General features: G+C 37.8%; 1 protein-coding gene across 4 annotated transcripts in view; it reads right to left on the bottom strand.

The window, feature by feature from the left end:
• Positions 1–20,436, bottom strand: part of slc8a2b (solute carrier family 8 member 2b) — a 211,636-nt gene that overhangs the window by 137,664 nt on the left and 53,536 nt on the right. For 2 of the 4 annotated variants that reach the window (XM_068213574.2, XM_073923170.1), the window contains exon 2: positions 3,928–4,144. The gene's annotated coding sequence lies outside the window, so the exon portion shown is untranslated. 4 annotated transcript variants of the gene reach the window in all.

Genomic DNA, 20,436 nt, shown 5'->3' with positions numbered 1-20,436 from the left:
ATGTTTTTGGACTTGTGGTGAAAACTGAAGCACCTGGAGGAAACCCACGCCAATTCGGGGAGAACATGCAAACTCCATGCCAACTGTCCCAGCTGAGGCTCGAACCAGTGACCCAGCAGAATCTACTGCATACTGAGGCACATCAGAAAGTTAATGAGGTGAATTTCCCTTCATGCTATTTTTAGAGTCGATTTGTAACTTACTGATATATTAAAGCATGTGATGCGTGATAAAACAGACTAACAGAGAGGAAAACATTGAATTATACACAATAAATAAAGCCGTGCTGCTCGCTCGCGCTCAGTTTCTGTGAGTCTCTTCATGCAAGTATGCATAGCTTCTGTTGATGGTGTTTAATTTCACCATCAATCTGGTAGTTTTGTCCTGGAGAATACATGACGGTTCAGGCTCCTCGAATGTCTCCACAGAGGCACATTAAAAACTCACTAGACGTGGTTAGCTGAAATCCTTTTCTTTTAGTGCACATACAGACTCATAAGTACATGTAAATTAAATTAATGAAGTGCTTGAGTGCTTTAATGAATGCTGTGCATGTGCATATGTGTGTGTGTGTGTGTGTGTGTGCATGTGGTGTGTTCATCATACTAGCTAGCAAGTAATGTCTGTTGCAATCTGTTCTGCACAGATTCAGTTTTGTCTCCATAACACTTAAAGCATTAATATGTATAAGCATTACGAAGCATTTTTCTCAAACACAGATGGACCATTTCATTTAGAACTACACTCTCACATTACAAGTTTAAAAATGAAAGGCGGATGAATATATTTATATATAAGCAAACTAGAAAAAAACAACAACAACATTAGTTATTACAGCTATCTTATAGTCAGAAATGTGTTGAAAATATTCTCTCCGTTAAACAGAAATTGGGGAAAATATTCAGGGGGGCTAATAATTCTGACTTCAACTGTGTATATATATTTAATTCACTCATTCATTTTCCTTCAGCTTAGTCCCTTATTTATCAGCGGAATGAACCGCCAACTATTCCAGCATTTGTTTTACGCTGTGGATGGCCTTCTTGCCACAACCCAGTGCTGGAAAACACCTATACACACTCACATTTACACCCACACTCATACACTACGGCCAATTTAGTTCATCTAACTCACCTATAGCGCATGTGTTTGGACCATACCTGTCAACATTGGGATGTGAAAATAAGAGATATGCCCACCATAATAAGAGATCACCCCGACCCCCTTTAAAAAAATCCCCAAATTACTAAATATGTTCATTTGGAGCGGTTTCGTTGTAAATAAACAGTTCAATATGTTTTATTATTATTTGCAAAAGAAAAAATACATGGCGAAGCAGTGGCGCAGTAGGTAGTGCTGTCGCCTCACTGCAAGATGATTCGAATCTCGGCTCAGTTAGAGTTTCTGTGTGGAGTTTGCATGTTCTCTCTGTCTTCGCGTGGGTTTCCTCCGGGTGCTCCGGTTTCCCCCACAACCCAAAGACATGTGGTACAGGTGAATTGGGTAGGCTAAATTGTCCGTAGTGTATGTGTGTGGATGTTTCCCAGAGATGGGTTGCGGCTGGAAGGGTATCCGCTGTGTAAAAACTTGCTGAATAAGTTGGCGGTTCATTCCGCTGTGGCGACCCCGGATTAATAAAGGGACTAAGCCGACAAGAAAATGAATGAATGAATGAATGAAAAAATAAATAGTATGCATTAGCAGCAAACAAATAAGCAAACAGTTCAGCTTATTTAAATTAATAGCTATTATAATGCAATTTGAATCAAAATTAGCGTTTCTTCACTGTACACATTCTCATTAAAGAGCAACGAATGAATGACTTATTTAAATTTTTTCATTTGATTACATTAAATAACAGATTTGTCATTTTAAAAATGCAAACATCTAACAATATAATGAAAGCATTCGACTGCTTTCCTAACGGTTTATGCTCATTTAGGACGAAATTATTTGTGTTTGAAAAAAAAAAACCCCACCAAAATCAACAGCTTTAGATATTATTATTATTATTATTATTATTATTATTAATAATAATAATAATTCATAATAATTTTAATATAATAATAATAATAATAATTAATAATAATTGTAATATAATAATAATAATAATAATAATTAATTAATAATAATAATTATAATATATAATTATAATAATTAATAATAATAATTATTATTATTACTAATAATAATTTATGTGTATATCTGTTTAAACACACACCCAAAACCCAGACTTTCGCTCCGCTTCAAATCGCGTGACCAGAATTCGTTTGGGAAACAGCGTCTATTTATCACTATGGAGCGCGTCAGCTAACAGTCATGCAGTTCTATATAACTGTTTTGAGGATTGCATATGAAGGTTAAATGGCATCTGTAATAAAACGGAAGGAAATCCCACCGTTTTTATGTTTATTTCAAAGTGTTTTCGCACAGAACAGAAAGCACAGAACAAGAGCTTTTAAGAGCAAGGGGCGGCCCCTGGTGGTTTGGCGGTATGGGCTGGTATGGGAGGCTCGACTCTTTAATGTTTATTTGCCACCCTTCAGAGAAATATTGAAAACACTGGAGAACATGGGAAAACACCTTTACTGGATCATATTGGGATAGAACTGTAAAATACGGGAGAATCCCAGGAAAAATGGGAGGGTTGACAGGTATTGTTTGGACTGTGGGGTAAACCGGAGCACCCGGAGGCAACCCACACCAACACGGGGAGAACATGCAAACTCCACACAGAAATGCCAACTGGCCCAGCCGGGACTCAAACCAGCAATCTTCTTGCTGTAAGGCAACAGTGCTAACCACTGAGCCACCGTGCCGTCTCAATATTTTTCAAATTGAATTATTATATAATTTTGAAAAAGCAGAACGTGAGGAAAGTATTGTGCACAGTGGCAGTCTTGAATTCATCTCTGTGATGTGTGTGTCTGCAAAATTTCCCAGCAGTTGGTTTGCTTGGCTAGAAGTGAACCAGAAACAGAATGAGAACCTACAGACAGGAAGAGTGTTCAGTGGTTGTAAACATGAGGTGAAGCACTACACAAACACACAACCCTGTCATTCTGAAAATGTACCACTATGTACATTACTGGAGAGCGCCAAATACCTCCCAGGAGCTATGCGTTTTTTGCTTTCTTTTATTCACACACATGCACTACGGCCAATTTAGTTTATTCAATTCGCCTATAGCGCATGTGTTTGGATTGTGGGGGAAACCGGAGCACCTGGAGGAAACCCACACCAACACAAGGAGAACATGCAAACTCCACAGAGGAATGCCAACTGACCCAGTTGGAACTTGAATCTGTGACCTTCCTGCAGTGAGGCAGCAGCGCTAACCACTGAGCCACCGTGCCGCATTTTATACATGTAGATTATAGGTAATATTATTATTATATGTGGTATTGTTTATATACTGTATTTATGGTGTTATTTTCTGCCTGACATAATAAAGCCAAAATAAAACTGCATTTCTACATTTTCAGAACACATAATTCTGGATGGTTTATAAGCCATTTTCCTCATGGGGTGTAAAAAATGTCCTTACAAGGTCAACGTTTACTGGTATTGTTGGTATAACACTTGGTCCCCACAATGTGATAAATACAAGTTCCACACATGCACAAACAGACACACAAACACATACATACTCAAGCACACACACTCACGCACGCACAAGCATTATAACTGCAGTAGCCTCCTAAACTTGCTCTGAATACTGATTTCAGCTCTTTGTCTCACTGGCATCTTTGACAGACTCTGGCTTCATTTTAACATCAGACGTGAAAAACAACTTGACTACAACCCAGATCCACGAAAGCAGACAGCAGGACAAAAACAATGCAGCAATGACATTTCTGTTTAGTGCTTTGAAGAGCCAAAAGTGCTTGCCAATCTGTTGCTATGCATTTATTAACAGTAACGCACCTTCAGATCTCTGATTTCTCCAGCTTTCCCTCAGCGTAGGCTTGCTTTCTCTCTCACTTTCCCTCTCTCCCTCCATTCATCTTGTCCTCCCGATGGGGCGTTTTGTAATTAAAACTCGTTCCGGATCCACCTCCGCCTTGAGCTCTATGTCTCATTAAACCTGTGGATCACAGCGCTCAGCCCTCAGTCGTCTGTCCAACGCTTCATCCACACATGTCTGAAAACCATCAATGGCAAAACAATGAAGCAAAACTAAATAAATAAACAAAACTACATGTCTGAGCTGCATCCAAATGAACAAAGCTGCAGATAACAAGTGACTTTCAACTCGACTGCCAATCAGTGTGGGTGTGTACAGTGATGCGGCAAAGTTTTATGTATATTTTATGCAAAGGAGCAGAGATGGTAAAATTATTGCACAATATTCCTTAAGATGCCCCTATAAAGTAGGCATAGTCGAATAATAAGAGTTCAGTACAAGAAAATGGTCATACCATGTGCCTCAAACACCATAGTTTCCTCGTTCTCATGTAAATTAGAGAGAGAGAGCGAACACTGAGAGCTGCATGAAAGCAGAACTCATTACTTTTCACGACTGATCCAAATATGGTCAATAAGGAGCTTCTGATTCTTTGGGTTTTTTACGATTATTTATGTTTTATGTGGTTGTGTTGGTTAAGGCTTGCTATTCATAGATAAATATGACACTAAAGCGGCCATTAAGTGGTGCCAAGTGCATGTCTTAATGAGTGATTCACTATATCATTGATTCAAATGATTAGTTCAAAACAGATGATTCAGTTTGAAAAGAAAAGCAAGTGAGTCTTTATGAACAGATCATTAACTCAACTGGTTTGTTTGAGCAAAATGTTCTGCTCTGGGTTTGTTTGCAACAGTTTTCTATGACAACAGAAAACAGAAGAAGCAGATAATATTGTGTATAAAATATTGACTTTTGGTTTGTTAAACTGTTGCATAAAAACAACATCAATTCACAAATTCATCAAATAAATAAATAAGTAAACAAAACTACATGTCTGAGCTGCATCTGACTGAACAAAGCTGCAGATAACAAGTGACTTTCAACTCGACTGCCAATCAGTGTGGGTGTGTACAGTGATGCGGCAAAGTTTTATGTATATTTTATGCAAATGAGCAGAGATGGTGCACTGTAGCACAATAGTATTAAAGATGCCCCAATAAAGTAGGCAAAGTCGAATAATAAGAGTACAGTACATTTTTCCTTAAACACCATTGTTTCCTCGTTCTCATGTAAATGAGAGAGAGCAAACACTGAGAGCTGCATGAAAGCAGAACTCATTAATATTCACGACTGACCCAAATATGGTCAATAAGGACCTTCTGATTCTGTGTTTTTTTTTATGTTTTTTTATGTTTTATGAGGTTGTGTTGGTTTAGGCTTGCTATTCATAGATAAATATGACACTAAAGCTGCCACTAGGTGGTGGCAAGTGCATGCCTTAATGAGTGATTTACTAAATCACTGATTTAAGTGATTAGTTCAAATCAGTTTGAAATGAAGCAAGTCAGAGTTTATGAATAGATCATTGACTCAATAGATTTGTTTGAGCAAAATGTTCTGCTACGGCTTTGTTTGCAATGATTTTCATTGACAAAACAGAAAAAAAACAGACAATGTTGTGAATAAAATATTGACTTTTTGTTTGTTGCATAAAATCAATATAACTTGTAATTGTTCTAAAAAACTCTCGCTCTCTCTTTCTTTTTCACAAAATAAGTGACATATTTGATGATGCCAGCTTGTACATCATTAAAACAGCAATTGCAACGTTATCACATACAATAAAAACTGCAAATGTATGCTACATATTTTGAATTTGATTGTTGCTATGTATATTGATTTGTTAATTGGAAGTACTGACGACAAAATTGTGCTTTTAATATTTATTTTATATTATTATTATTATATTATTTAACATTATAATTATAATATTATTTTATTTCATATTATTATTATATTAATATTATATTAATAATAATCCACAATAAGTTTAATTTCTGCTGTCACAATACCAAAACACTATACCTTATTGCTTTTTTTGTCAAATATAAGTCAAATTGTGTGAAAATGCTCATGAATTATGATTTTTAACAACAAAATTCAACATTGTGTGCATTAAAACGAAATTAATATAACTATATAAACTAATAAAACACTTCAAACATTTAAGCTCGGTAAGTTTTTTAACAGAAATGTGAATCATAATAAAACTATTTTAATGTGCTGGATAATATAACATATAATGAGTAATGATGCTGAAAATTAATAACAATAAATAACATTTAATATATACACATAGAAAAACGCTATTTTGAAATGACATAATTCTGTCATCAAATGTCTTTTAATTTAATTTGAATCAAATAATTGCAGCCGTGATAAGCAGAAGAGACTTTCATTCATTAATTTTCCTTAAGCTTAGTCCATTTATTTATCAGGGGTCGCCACAGCGGAATGAACCGCCAATTATTCCAGCACGTTTTACACAGCGGATGCATTTCTAGCTGCAACCCAGTACTGGTAAACACCCACACACATGCAGTAACAGACATACACAACGGCCAACTTAGTTTATTCAATTCCCCTGTAGCGCATGTGTTTTGACTGTGGGGGAACACACGGAGGAAACCCAGCCGGGACTCGAACCAGGGATCTTCCTGCTGTGAGGCGTGTCGCTCCTGTTAAATTTATTTACAGTATTTATTTCCAAGTAAATAAATAAGGTTTATAATCCTTTATTTGTCAATAATATGTTGCTGCTAATGTAATTAATGTAAAAAGGAGTACAATTTGTTCAATTGATACTGCCCCCTAGTGTTGAATTGACCTAGATCCTCTATTCAAATGTATGACAAACAACGTATAACAAAAATATAGACTGAAGCACATATTTCCAGTGAGCCTGTGTTGCATTTTTCTGAAAGCACTATCACTTTAAGGAACATATTTTAGTAAGCATGGATGCTCACGCATATCAGTATGTAAATAGTATTCATAGCACTTCAGTTCCATTAAGATTACACGACACGCCACACACACAAATACATAAAACTCCTTTCCGGCTGAAGCCCCGTTCACATTTAATCCTCTGTGCGGCTCATGAAATACATTCAGGCTCGCTCACTGTCACCCCCTGCTTTCCTTTCAGAAGCACAAGCTGTTTTTAAACCTCACTAAACCCGATTCACACTCAGCCCTCAGTGTTTACATCGCTCATTTCTGAGCAAATATTGAGCCTTGCACCGAGAGGTCTGACGCAACAGAGCAAAACTAGAACATTTCCTATAGGCTTTCTGCAGTCTGAGTGTGCTAGTTTTGTTGGAGAATCGTTGGCCTGCATTATACAGTACCGGTGGGGATGTGAACATACTGTACAGGTGAGGATGTAACTGAGACAGAAATGCTGCCAAGGCAAAAAATCTAAGAAAATGTGCTGGCATTTAAAGCTTTGAAGTCTTTTATGTATTTATGTATGTCTCTTGGCGGCATACTGTTGCCTTACTGCAAGAAGGTCGCTGATTCAAGTCCCGATTGGGTCAGTTGACATTTCTGTGTGGAGTTCGCATGTTCTCCCCTTGTTGGCGTGGGGTTTATCCGGGTGTTCTGGTTTCCCCCACAGTCCAAACACATGCGCTATAGGGGAATTGGATAAACTAAATTGGCCGTAGTGTACGTGTGTGAATGTGAGTTTGTTTCCCAGTACTGGGTTGCAGCTGGAAGGGCATCTGCTGTGTAAAGCACATGCTGGAATAGTTGGCGGTTCATTCTGTTGTGGTGACCCCTGATGAATAAAGGAACTAAGCCTAAGGAAAATGAATGAATGAATGAATGTAGGAATTAATGAAAGCATTTTCTGCTTATCAAGGCTGCAAATATTTGATTCAAATTAAATTAAAAGACATTTGATGACAGAATTATGTCATTTTAAAATAGCAGCTTTCTATATGTATATATTAAAATGTTATATATTGTTATTAATTTTCAGAATTGTTATATGTTATATTATCCAGCACATTAAAATAGTTTTATTATGATTCACATTTCTTTTAAAAATCTTAGCTTAAATGTTTGAACAGTGTTTTATTATTCATTCATTCATTCATTTATTTTCTGCCGCTTTTCCGGGGCCGGGTTGCATGGGCAGCAGTCTTAGGAGAGAACCCCAGACTTCCCCCTCCCTAGACACTTCATCCAGCTCCTCCGGGGGGATCCCGAGGCATTCCCAGGCCAGCCGAGACAGTCCCCATAGTACCCCCTGGGTCGTCCCCGAGGCCTCCTCCCGGTGGGACATGCCTAGAACACCTCCATAGGTAGGCGTCCAGGAGGCATCCGAAACAGATGCCCGAGCTACCTCAGCTGACTTCTCTTGATGTGGAGGAGCAGCGGCTCTACTCCGAGCTCCTCCCGGGTGTCAGAGCTCCTTACCCTATTCAAAAGAGTGCGCCCTGCCACCCTTCGAAGGAAACTCATTTCGGCTGCTTGTATCCGAGATCTTATCCTTTCGGTCATGACCCAGAGTTTATGACCACAGGAACGTAGATTGACCGGTAAATCGAGAGCTTTGCCTATCGGCTCGGCTCCTTCTTTACCACAAAGGACCGGTACATCGACCGCATTACTGCTGCCACTGCACCAATCCGTCCGTCAATCTCACGCTCCATCCATCCCTCACTCGCAAACAAAACTCCGAGATACTTAAACTCCTCCACCTGAGGTAAGGACTTTCCTCCAACCTGGAGATGGCAAACCACCTTTCTTCAGGTGGAGCACCATGGCCTCATGGCGTTTCATTCTGTTGTGGTGACCCCTGATGAATAAAGGAACTAAGCCTAAGGAAAATGAATGAATGAATGAAGGAATGAATGAAAGTCTTTTCTGCTTATCAAGGCTGCAAATATTTGATTCAAATTAAATTAAAAGACTTTTGATGACAGAATTATGTCATTTTAAAATAGCAGCTTTCTATATGTATATATTAAAATGTTATATATTGTTATTAATTTTCAGAATTGTTATATATTATATTATCCAGCACATTAAAATAGTTTTATCATGATTCACATTTCTTTAAAAAATCTTAGCTTAAATGTTTGAACAGTGTTTTATTATTCATTCATTCATTTTCTGCCGCTTTTACGGGGCCGGGTCGCAGGGGCAGCAGTCTTAGGAGAGAACCCCAGACTTCCCTCTCCCCAGACACTTCCTCCAGCTCCTCCTGGGGGATCCCGAGGCGTTCCCAGGCCAGCCGAGAGAGTCCCCATAGTCCCCCCTGGGTCTTCCCCGAGGCCTCCTCCCGGTGGGACATGCCTAGAACACCTCCCTAGATAGGCGTCCAGGAGGCATCCGAAACAGATGCCTGAGCTACCTCAGCTGACTTCTCTCGATGTGGAGGAGCAGCGGCTCTACTCCGAGCTCCTCCGGGGTGTCAGAGCTCCTTACCCTATTCAAAAGAGTGTGCCCTGCCACCCTTCGAAGGAAACTCATTTCGGCTGCTTGTATCCGAGATCTTATCCTTTCGGTCATGACCCAAAGTTTATGACCATAGGAATGTAGATTGACCGGTAAATCGAGAGCTCCTTCTATACTACAACAGACCGGTACATCGACGGCATTACTGCTGCCACTGCACCAATCCGCCTGTCAATCTCATGCTCCATCCATCCCTCACTCGCAAACAAAACCCTGAGATACTTAAACTCCTCCACCTGGGGTAAGGACTTTCCTCCAACCTGGAGATGGCAAACCACCTTTTTCCGGTGGAGCACCATGGCCTCGGACTTGGAGGTGCTGATTCTCATTCCAGCCACATCACACTTGGCAGCAAACAGCCCCAGTGCATGCTGAAGGTCCATGTTCGATGAAGCCAACAGAACAACATTGTCTGCGAATAACAGAGATGAAATCCTGTGGTCACTAAACCGGACCCCCTCCAGCACATGGCTGCGCCTTGAAATTCTGTCCATAAAAATTATGAACAGAATTAGTGACAAGGGGCAGCCCTGCCGGAGTCCAACATGCACTGGAAAAAAATCTGACTTATTGCAGGCAATGCGAACCAGACTCCTACTCTGTTCATACAGGGACGAGACGGCCCTCAACAGATCGCCTCATACTCCCCGAGCACCCTCCACAGAATGCTACGAGGGACACGATCGAATGGAGTTCTATTAGTGTATATAGTTATATTTATTTCGTTTTAATGCACAAAATGTTGAATTTTGTTTTTAAAAAATCATAATTCATCAGCATGTTCACACTATTTGACCTTTATTTGACAAAAAAAGCAATAAAAAAGGATTGTTTTGGCATTGTGACAGCAGAAATTAAACTTAATGTGGCTTATTATTAATATAACAATATAAGATTAAAATATTAAAGGGTGGCTTAGTGGTTTAAACTGTTGCTTCACAGCAAGAAGGTCTCCATTTCGAGCCCCGGCTGGCCCAGTTGTCATTTCTGTGTGGAGTTTGCATGTTCTCCTCATGTTGGCGTGGGTTTCCCTCATAGTCCAAACACATGCGCTGTAGGTGAATTGAATAAACTTAATTGGCTGGAATGTATGTGTGAATAAGTGCGTATGGGTGCTTCCCAGTAGTAGGTTGCGGCATCCGTTGCATAAAACATATGCTGGAATAGTTAGCAGTTCATTCCGCTGTGGCGACCCCTGATAAATAAGGGACTAAGCGAAGGAAAATGTATGAAAATATTATTATAATATTAAATATGTATTTTTATATGGTGTTTAATGTAGCCGATTGTGAAAATATCTAAAATCTGTTTCAATGATCAATAGTCTCCGAAAACTGATTCTGAAACTGCCTGAAATGAGTCTTCAACAATTCCATCAATACTTTTCGCAAGTAATTTGCATAATGTCAGACTGCTGTCTTGATTGGCTGCCCACAAACAGTTTACTTTGACCCTTAACCTCTGTAGTTGTGAGCAGAAGAGTTTGGTTTGTGTTCTCAGATTGTCAAGAAAATGCTATTTTTTTTTTTTTGCTGTATGGGTTTCCTCTGGGTGCTCCGGTTTCCCCCACAGTCCAAAGATTTGTGCTATGGGTGAACTGGGTAAACCAAATTGGTTGTAGTGTATGAGTGCATGTGCGAATGCGAGAGTGTATGGCTGGAAGGGCATCTGCTGTTTAAAACATATGCTGGAATAGTTGGCGGTTCATTCTGCTGTGGCGACCCCTGATGGATACAGAACTTCAACAGGAAGAAATTGTGCAGAACCCAGAAGTTTTTTGTGCAAATAGAGGGAATCGCTTGAAAAATTGTGCAGATGGGTTATTTAAAATAAGGGAACAAGTTAATAAATTGTGCAAATGCTCTAGTAAATTAAAGGATCAAATTAATAAAAGAAAACTCCGAACATTTGGCTTTACTCAGCATATTTACCCAGGGAAAGATGCCTGATCTCTCGATCAAAGAAGCAATAATTCATAAAATGATGAAATAATGGACGGCAGTTTCACAAACAGGCATAAAGCCAATATACTCTTGGCATGTTAATGAGCCAGTTGGTAATTCAATAGTCCCCAGTTTGTGGCTAGATCTTTCACAACACTGAGATGGTGTTTATCACAAATGTTAGGGCCAGTTTTTGCCCTTTTACTTGATTTGCATACAGTAATCTTATATAGAGAATTACCCAAGAGAAATGAGATCAGGAAAGTCGCTGCTTGACATCTAATGTTGTGTGTGACAGCATGATGATTGATGCTTTTCCTTTACTTGAGCTGCTGTTGACGAGGATAGAGAATCATTTAAGCTCAAGGTTACTAGATGGATGTTAAATGACACATTGATCATAGTTAATATCTAAGGTTTGTGTTACCTTGTGAACTATGCACTACTGGGTGAGCTATAAATATACTTTTTTTTTAAATACAATGCAAAATATGCTTTTTTACTTATAGTTTTTTATGTCTTGTTGCTAGTCCAAATATCTAAACATCATTTAATCAAGAAGAATTTTCTGGAAAAGCAAAGTACGTTGTCTCGTTTTTTAGAAATGAAGTCAAAATTAAAGCTGCAAGCAGCGATGATAGGGACCTCGCACCCAGACTCACCGCTGCCCGATGGCCTCAGGATGACAGAGAACAGCAAACAATAATAATTTAAGCTGATGTATTTTAAAAATCTGAGAAAAATCACAGATTTATGCCAAACTACCTTCTGTCACCAGGTGGTGCAATGACTGGGACTCGAGATTGGCATGTAGATGTCTTCAGGAGAGGAATGTTACCATTGTGTGGTAGAATTTTAAGTACTTCCTGTTCCATGGCGAAGCACTGCGGATTGTCACAATATCATCGCCAGAGCTTTTCAGATAACACCAGCCAAATTTGGTGCTAATATGATGAAATTTGTTGGAGGAGTTTGTTACAGTGTAAAACATGTAATTTCCTGTTTCCAGCAGGTGGTGCTATAACTGCATCTAGATATTGACATATAAACGTGTTTAGGTCAGGACTGTTATCAAACGTGTGAATTTTGAGGTAGATCGGATAATGCATGCCTGAGTTATTACAACTTCCTGTTTCCTAGCGAATCGTCAAAGTTTGCGAGGCCGCCACGGACACGCCCTTCGACGAAAACTCTAGATCTCGCATTTTGACGAAAACTCAACATCGCATTTGACCAAGGCCTTTAGATGACAAAACACAATTTTGTTGTTGATTGGATAAAATCCCAAGGAGGAGTTCGTCAAAATCAACACACTCTCACGGCAATTTGTAACTTTTTCATTTAGTGGCTAATTCGTATGAATTTGTACAATCTAATTTGTACAATTTAGCATGATTTGCTTATCCCCCAATGACGGTTGGGGTTAGGGGTGGGGTCAGGTGCCACGCCTCCTTTTTAAAATCGTACCATTTCGTACGACTGAACTCGTACGAATTCGTACGAATTAGCCACTAAACTGGCAAAACGTAAAATACTTCTGTTTTCTCTTGAGATCAGGTTGTCAAAATACAACACCTGGAAATGGAAAAAAAAAACGCCACTTTTTCGGCGCAGAAAGTTAAAAATACCCGAGATTTTGCTCCAAGATACTTTTTTGTAGGTTTTGGCATGTTTGACGTGTTTGCCAATTTTCATTTTCATTTTTGCTAATTTAAGGACGGAAAAATCTGCTTTGCGCCGTGGCGCATGGTCTAAAAGGGTTGAGTTTATTTTCTTAATGAGTTATAGGTGTGTTTTGAGAATAAACCAATTAGAGTCTCATCTCCCATTCCCTTTAAGAGCCATCTGCGTCGCGCCATACGCACATTTGCTATTTACAGGACGCAAAGTAAGTCTAAGTGGAAAACCTGAGCATTTCACAAGCAAACACTTAACAGTTGTTTTAACAGAAAACTGTTAAACAGAGCATCTACTGCGTGAGAATGAGAGATAATGGATCTACTTTCACTTTCGCTCTTGGATAGGGAAACCTTTACGCACAGACATCAATTAGTCTATAAATAATTAATTTAGTTTGTTAAACACAAATATTTGTTTCAAAACTATCTCTAAATTCAGTTCTAATTTCCAGCAAACTAATAAATGAACAATAATGACCAAGTGTGGTCAAAATACTGAGTTATTTCCAAATACACCTGCCATGCCCCATATGGTCTAAAACCTGACAGGTGGGCAAATCTAAGCTTGTTTTTAATAAAACAAATATAAATATGGATATAATAAATAATACTGCTAATAATAATAACATTATACAAAAGCAAATTGTCATGAATGAACTGAAAAAGCCTCCCGAGATGAAGAAGACATAAAAGCAGTGATTTTTCATATTTATGTAGGCTAGAAAATAATATGTTTTGTAATATTTTAATCCTTTGTATTTATATTCTATTTCTATTCTTATTATATCCTATATATATCCTTAATATTTAATTTTTTTCATATGTAAAGATATTTGACTATTGCTCTCTTGTGCGTATTAAGCAGTGTGTAAGCGAGGCGCAACTCTGCGCTGGAGTTTAGACCGGGTTAGTTTTGGTCTAATGAAAAATCTATTATAGTTTCTCAAAATAGCAACGCGCCAGCGGTCCGCCTCAGAACGCCTTCCTTTTTAGACCAGAACGCCTATGGACGCACATATGAGCGCTAATGCATTTGCTATTTAAACAGCGTAGCGCAACGCCTCAAAACAACTCCTGCGCCAAGCTGAAACTAGCTAAAGACTATTGCGCCACGCCTTGCGGGCCCAATGATAGGGCCCAATGTTTTGATAAGATTCCATATTTTGAACTAGGCATTGTTTTACTTTGTGTTTTGCTGTACAAAATGTATTAAACAACTAAAAATAATAATAAAGACAACATTAATCATACAAAAATATACTATAATTTCAAATAAAATGTAAAGCAATAGTAGCATTAGCCGCAGGGTACTGAAATAACACTGACTGGTGATTTTCTGCCAGGCTGTTTTTCTCCAGATGTGTTTCTTACTCTGCAATTTTGAGCAGACTCCACATTTCATGATGATTTAATTTTCTTTCTCTGTCAGGTGCCATGCCAAGCAGAGCTTCAACCACCAACTGTTACTTGACTCAGAAAGTTGGCAGAAAGTCTAAATCCATAATGAGTTTCACCCTGGCAACACAACCAGAAAATTAACTCGAGCTACGGCATTCAGCAAAGGTCAAAGTAAATGGAGGAGAAGCCTCGTTATACCGCAATCGCTAATATAATCACACACCAGTCCAGTCCAAACGGCACTCCATCTCTCAGAGGAAGCTGAAAAATGGTAAGCAGCCTAAATGTGCTCTCTAATTCTGCACAGAGGGAAGCACACACGCGTGTGCCATCCAATTAAAGATGATGTTCTAACAACATTCTCTGGATTTATTATTTTTTAGTATGCGAAAGGTTTAAAGCCTTGATCAGATCAAACACTTTTTATTGTCCGTTTTGAAAGTCGCTATGTCTGATTATGAGATTTTGCTTGTCGTGGGTAAAAATGTGCAAGACTACACGTTCCTTCATGATCAGTCATCACGTGACGTCTACAACAAGTGCAGACAACTAATAACTACATTATTTAAGGGTGTTCCTAAGACATGGATAGGATCAAATTTATGATTCCTTTTTTAATATTAAGATCTTTTTTTTTTTTAAATGTAAATCTATTTTCCAGCCATGGGTTGCTTATTAAACAATCCCTCGCCTAAACTTGCTGCAATTGAAACAGAGAAAATGAAAGCACATCAGCATGTACAGTGGTTTTGTACAAACCAAAGTGATGCTTATGTGCATAAAATATAGATTCTACACTTTCAAACGAAACCATGTACGGGGGACTGGTGCAATACTTAATTTACTTTACTTAATCTTTATTTAAACTTATTAAATCTTAAAGCGAAAGTCGATGTCGCAGAGTTTAACAGGTTAAAAAAAAAAATTTAAAAAAATCAACTAGGCATGTAATGGATTTACAAAATACAAATATGTCAGATTGAAAAGAACAAATCAAGTTTACGTATGTTAAATGATTAATTCATGTTATTTGAAACTGAATCAAGAAATAATCAAATGAATTTGATCAGAACATGTTGATTCAATGAGACTGAGACGCTTCAAATCGTCAACTTTAACCCTGGAGAGTCACTTCGCGCATATCAGTAGGTGGCGGTAGTGCGTTTGGATGTCACCATATGAAAACAACAAGAAGAAGTATCACCGTGTGTTTTCGGCACAGTTTGGGAATTGGTTTTCCCAAGAGCTTGAATGTTATGCATGTTATGTTGTTGGCTATATGTTTCCTATTTATTTTATACTTGTACATTTTGAATAGGAGTACCAAAGTGAAGAAAGCTGTTTAAACTCAATTGGTAAATAAAAAAAAATGATGTTAACGTCCTTAACAATTGCTTTGGGATCAGTTTTCTTAAGAGCCAAGGTTATTTTGTTGGCTAGAAGTTTCTTATACATTTTATATTACATATTACAATTTTGGATATTATATAACATTTTGTATCAGAATATTTAAGAAGAAATTTGTTTAAATGTGATTGGTGCCTGCTAAAGGCTATAATAAAAGATATATATATATATATATATATATATATATATATATATATATATATATATATATATATATATATATATATATATATATATAACATGTTTTCTCTCCTTTTTGTGTTGAAGTTCGAGTTTGCATGTTCTCCCTGCCTTCGCGTGGGTTTCCTCCGGGTGCCCCCACAGTCCAAAGACATGTGGTACAGGTGAATTGGGTAGGCTAAATTGTCCGTAGTGTATGAGTATGTGTGTGAATGTTTACCAGATGGGTTGCGGCTGTAAGGGCACCCGCTGTGTAAAAAAAACTTGCTGGATAAGTTGGCGGTTCATTCCGCTGTGGCGACCCTGGATTAATAATGTGACTAAGCCGACAAGAAAATGAATGAATGAATTTAAACAACAATATTGAACAAGAAATTTACTAGCGGATTTAACAAGACATAATTTTGTTAAAGTAAAGCTTTAGTGTTACATTGAGTAAATTAGAATCATTTTAATTAGAATAACACAATACAAACATTTTGAGTCAATTAGTTGCAAAGAAGTTAGACTGACATATTGAAACCATGTTTTATCTACAAATGTGCTTTGTGTTCATACAACATGTTCAAAGCAGTTCAGGTTTACTTGATTGGATTAGATGCATAAAGGGTGCCACGATTGAATCATGTTCATTCAACAATGTTTTTTTTTGAGTGTAGAACTATATGTACAGTATATTATTTATTTAAAAAATGTGGGCTATTCATTATAGATTTATTTTATTTAAAAACATGATATTGATCTTATTTTTTAATTCAACTATAGGGGTGCGGCCAGGTAAGGGGGCTACAATACATTCTGCCCAGGGGCCTCATAATTCTTAATCCGGGCCTGATATGATGGTATAGAGCAGTGGTCACCAAACTTGTTCCTGGAGGGCCGGTGTCCTGCACATTTTAGCTCCAACCCTAATCAAACACACCTGAACAAGCTAATCAAGGTCTTGCTAGGTATACTTGAAACATCCAGGCAGGTGTGTTGAGGCAAGTTGGAGCTAAACCCTGCAGGGACACCGGCCCTCCAGGACCGAGATTGGTGACCCCTGGTATAGAGTCTTCATCAATATACTGTGGCGTTAAGGTCAAACGCCCTCTGCTGGTCGTACTTCCAGCACCACCCTAGTTTTCCCATGTGGAATCCCATCCAGGTACTGACCGGGCGCAGCCCTGCTTAGCTTCAGTGGGCGACCATGTGAGAGTTGTACTGAGCTAGCTCCCAGCAGCTGCGATTTTTTTTTAATCAAATTTGTTTAACAAATGTTTTAGCACATCAAAAGTAATTCATATTTCCAAGAAGAAAAGCAATGACAATCCCAATTAACTGAAGGTTATAAGAGACTCAAGAGTGTTCATTTGGAGACGAGGGTAAAACTGCTGAAGAGCATGGCAGAAATAAAGGTTAGATGACAGGATAGAGACAAGAGGGATAAACAAACCACTGTATGTGTGTCTGAGTGTGTGAGTGCTTCCTCCACGACTCTTCTGAGCCCTTATTAGGAAGTGAAGAGTGACAAACACACAGTCAGAGCGCTGCCGTTTATCATCGGAGAAAGAGAGAGAGGGAGGTGAAGGGAGAGGCACAGGGGAAAATGAAAGATAAAAAATATTACAAAAATAATCTGCACTTTATCCAGAAATACCCACCTACTCTGGGAGAAGTTTGAGATTTCTCTGTGCACGTATCAAATCCATATAATAATCCTCAGGAATATAGTTAGCTGGTAATAAACTAATGGAATGGATTTATTGTCCTAGAAGAAATGTTTACCAGTACACCATCCCTTAACATCAGTCGAACACTCAAGCGAGTCAGTGAAGAGGTGACAGCAAAACAAAAGTTTTTATATTACATTGGGCGGCATGATGGCTCAGTGGTTAGCACTGTTGCAAGCAAGAAGGTTGCTGGTTCGAGTCTCAGCTGGGCAAGCTGGTATTTCTGTGTGGAGTTTGCATGTTCTCCCCATGTGCGCATGGGTTTTTTCTGAGTACTCCGGTCTGCCCCACAGTCCAAACACATGCGCTATAGGTGAATTGAATAAAAAGCTAAATTGGTAATTTTAGATATTGTCCATTGGATATTGGATTTTTTTTTATTATATTATATTATATTATATTATATTAGTCCATAATTCATAGTTACTGCACAAAATATACATTTATAAATATTATTTTTGTATTTGACATGATTAATATGCAAATTCTTGTTAATATTTTTGAATAACGTACATTTTATTTCTAAAAAAATTTAATATATTATATTTATATACACAAGTATAATATATATATATATATATATATATATATATATATATATATATATATATATATATATATATAATTATATTATAATACATTAAATTATACAAATATTTAAATTAAAAATAGAAGTATATAATAACTTACTATTATTCATTATACGATAGATTTTATTCATTCACAATTTACATTTTACTATTATATTATATTATATTATATTATATTATATTATATTATATTATATTATATCATAATAATATACCCAGTTAACCCAAATTCAAATTATTGAACACTATAAACAATTATAAATATTAATTTAATCTACTCCAAGGTGTTTATTGTCTTTAACGTAATTTGTCCTCCAATTAAAAAATATATATATATATTTATTTTATTGTCTTTCCGTTATTTGTATTGTTTTTTGGGTTTTTTTCTTCTTCTTCTTCCATCATCACTTTTATGTCACGACATGCATGACTTTAGTGTATTTGACTCTAATTATTGTGTTAAGCTGCCTTTGGATGTTCAGTTATTGGGGTGGTACTTGGGTAAAAAAAAAAAAAAAACTAGAAAGAAGGAAACCAAAATGTTTATTGTTGTATTGTATGAAAAAAAAACTTCAATAAAAAAAATATATATATATATATAATAAATATTAATTGGGTGACGCGGTAGCACAGTAGGTAGTGCTGTATTATGTATATATGTGTGTGTGTGTGTGTGTGTGTGAGTAAAATATTTACTTATGTTAAATGTAGCACTTGCTTTGCACAATCACTATAACAGATAAAGCAGAACCAGAGACAACAGTCACATCACCAGCAGATGATCTCCTGTATGAGCCTTCCTGACCCTGCATCAACACCACAGCCAATCAGAATCCAGCTCTGCCTCCTCACTGACCAATCGCAACTGACCAAGCACATTAACACATTACTGTCAACATAACAAACAACAGCTCAATGAAGAAAGAAAGAAAGAAAGAAAGAAAGAAAGAAAGAAAGAAGAGAGTGATGGAGGGTGTGTTTGGTGATGATCACACACCAGGGAAACAGCTGCTGCCAAGCGGTTTCAGATAGCAAATAAAACATTTAAGAGAGATAGAGAGAGAAAAAGAGGGAGAGAGAGAGAGTGTGTGTATGCGTGCGTGTGTGTATCTGATGGCTGCTTCTAGTCCCAAGCAACCAGAACAAGCTGCCGGTATCGATCAAGCTTGCAAACCAGATGAGAACGAATAATTAGATAAACAGTGTGTGTGTGTGTGTGTGTGTGTGTGTGCGTGTGTGTGTGTGTGTGTGTGTGTGTGTCTCTGTTCCATCAGTTTTCCAGAGTGAGGTTCCCTGTGTTTACTGTTCACTCAGACAGATTCCCTTTACGACTGTGGCACTCGGATCATCGGCGGTCCGTGAAGGATCTCAGCAGGCTCTATGAACTGAGTGGCTCATTTAAAAACAGACCAACATAAACAAACTAAAAGTTGACAAAAGGCACCAACACTGAATGAATGATTGAATAAATCATCCACAATAGCGATTATAGAATTGAATGGATAATTCAAAACGAAAAATCTGCTGTTGTTAGATTACTACCCCTCAGGTAAGATGTAGGAGGCTCTTTTACTTCTGTTGAATATAATAGAAGAGTTTTATCTGAAATGTTTGTTCATAAAATGCAAGTCAAAGACTACTTCAAAAACAAATATAGGCAAAACAATATTGAAATCTGATTAAAATGATCCTAAAATCTAAAAATGAGAAGAAAAAATGTAGTAAACATCTAAATCCACACCCTAAAGGACTGATAGCCACACCCTAAATGACTGATAGTCACACCCAAAGGACTGATAGCCACACCCCAAAAGACTGATAGCCACACCCCAAAAGACTGATAGCCACACCCCAAAAGACTGACCGCCTCTGCCTAAAAGACTAATAGCCCGACACAAAAAGAACTTATATCCACACTACAAAAGACTGATAGCTCCACCCTAAAGGACTAAGAGTCACACCCCAAAGGACTGATAGCCACACCCTAAAGGACTGATAGCCGCACCCTAAATGACTGACACCCTCGTCCCAAAAGACCAATAGCCTGACACCAAAGGATCGATAGCCAGACACCAAAGGATTGAGAGC

The sequence above is a fragment of the Danio rerio genome, chromosome 15 (genome assembly GCF_049306965.1).
Source record: "Danio rerio strain Tuebingen ecotype United States chromosome 15, GRCz12tu, whole genome shotgun sequence".
In the NCBI taxonomy this organism is placed as follows: domain Eukaryota; kingdom Metazoa; phylum Chordata; class Actinopteri; order Cypriniformes; family Danionidae; genus Danio; species Danio rerio.
This window is presented reverse-complemented; position numbering and strand designations above follow the sequence as displayed.